A 2,500-nucleotide genomic window follows, 5' to 3' on the forward strand; every position below is an offset into this window, starting at 1 on the left:
CCGTCCCTTCGCCCCCCCCCCCCTCTGCACACAATACCCCTTCGCCCCCCCCCCTCTGCACCCAATGCCCCTTCGCCCCCTCCCTCCACTACAGCAATGCCTCTTCGCCCCCCCTCTGCACCCAATCCCCTCCCCCCCCCACTACACGCATTACCCCTTCGCCCCCCCCCCCTCCCCTCTGCACACCACTTTCCTCCAAACAGCAAACTTCTCAATGTTTCGTCTCGCGGAGACCCAGACAACGCACATGATATGTCTCGCTTTATCTCTTAAGGGGCAGATTTACCGGCATTTCGTCTCTTATTCGGATTTTTTTTTTTTTTTTTTTTTGGGGGGGGGGGGAGGGTGGCACCTGACCAGTTTGATCTAAAGACGAATATAACAGATATGTCTTGATAACTGTTGTTGGCACGTTACTCCTTACGTGATATAACAAAGAGGTGAGCTTCATTGCAATAAATAGAAATAGTAATGATAATGATGATGATAATAAAAATAACAATAAAGATATTGATAATTAGGAAAAAAAATGATGCGAATAGTGATAAAAACAATGATGGCATTGATAATAGCAATAAAAGTAATGATAACAATGATAATAATGATGATGATAATTATAATATCAATAATAATGATAATAACATTAACAATAACAATAATAATAATATTAACAATAAAGCAAAGGCTAATAATGGTCATAATATCAAGAATGATGATGATAATGAAAATGTTCTTTATAATAATAATGATAATAATAATAATAATAATAATAATAATAAGAAGAAGAAGAAGAAGAAGAAGAAGAAGAAGAATGATAATATTGATGATTATAATAATCACTATAGCAATAACTATAACAACAACAATAATAATAATAGTCTACTTTCGATATCCTCACTAGAGCGAAAATCCTAAAATTACATAATGACATTTTACGAACCTCTTTGGTAACAGGAAATCTGCGCTGGTACTGAATAAAAAAGTAGGAATTATAATCTAGTTGATATGCCCTTTTTTTTATAATATTCTCGCTTGAAGATTCACGGCTCGCGATCTCATTTGCATAATGCAATTTCTAATCAGTCAGAGGAATTTTTTTTCAAGTGACTGACTTTGACTTAGGAAGATTGACTTAGGAGATGGAAAGACGTGGGATTCTTCCTTACACATGTCGGATCAGATTTTCTGTAGGATCTCAAGGGGTCAAGAATAAAATAGAAAGAGAGGGAGAGAGAGAGAAAGAGGGAGAGAGAGAGAGAGAGCGAGAGAGAGAGAGAGCGAGAGAGAGAGAGAAAGAGAGAGAGAGAGAGAGAGAGAGAGACAGACAGACAGAACGACAGAGAGAAATCAACATGTATTAACAAGCATTAAGGAAGGAGTTCTGATTAAGAACCACCAATGATTTATACGAATTCTCTGAACTAAAAACTAAAAAAGGTGTATGAAGTATTTTTTCTGCGAATTCGAAGCTTTCTTTACCTTAATAACTTGAAGCACGCCACAATACTTTTTTTTTCTTTCTTTTTTCTTTTCTTTTTACTTTTTTTCCTTTTGTGTGTTTGCTAGAAATTGATAATACAGTATGTTTAAAGGTACGTATGTATACACACACTCGCCTTCTTCCCGTTTTCTTTAGCCGACCCCCAACTCAAGTATAATATTTATGAATGTCTGAGTCAAGTCACGCGAGAGGAAGTAATAATGTTTTTTTCGGACTTTATTTTCATATAACGTGTGAGATATCATCATTTTTTATTTGTTTATTTGTTTTCGTTTGTCGATGTTTCGATTTGATCTCTTTACCAACACTGAATATAATATTAGGTACGTATATATGTCAACAAGATTTCGTTTGCTTGAAAATGCATTTTATTTAACTCTTGGATATCATGATATAATAATGTGTTTGCATATCACACTAAAATATAATGATTTTACGCCATTTGAATGCTGGATAGAAAATATTTGAACCTTTCGTTATATCAAATAAGTGTTGAAATGTATAGTATATTTGAAGGGAGTTTAAAGATTATTAAACCGATTACATGGCTGTGTATGAAGGCTTGTGAGGTATATAAATATAATGTGATATTTTATATATGTATATGTTTGCATGTGTGTGTAAGTGATATTGTGTTACTGTATAGTACTTATCTCGCTTTTATTTTTCAACTGTTTTATTACAACACATCATTTACATTAATGATTTATAACTATTCCCGTCATTATTACTTTCTACTGCAATAACTTCACCCTTTAATCTTATCTTTATTACAGATCTAATATATTTTCCTAAATACTATAATTATTCTAATCCAGAAACAAATTATTGTAGCATCAAGGGTTTAATGAGCAGGCTTGTTAATTAATCTCATTGGTAATGCGATTGTTAATTAGGCCCTTTGATCTTTTTTATGCTTTTTGTTGATCCTGAAATTATCTATTTCTTGAAATGATAATCATGAGATTTTTTTTTTCTATTTTTTTCTTTTTTTCAATG

Source organism: Penaeus vannamei, chromosome 29 (assembly GCF_042767895.1).
Source record: "Penaeus vannamei isolate JL-2024 chromosome 29, ASM4276789v1, whole genome shotgun sequence".
Taxonomy (NCBI): Eukaryota; Metazoa; Arthropoda; class Malacostraca; order Decapoda; family Penaeidae; genus Penaeus; species Penaeus vannamei.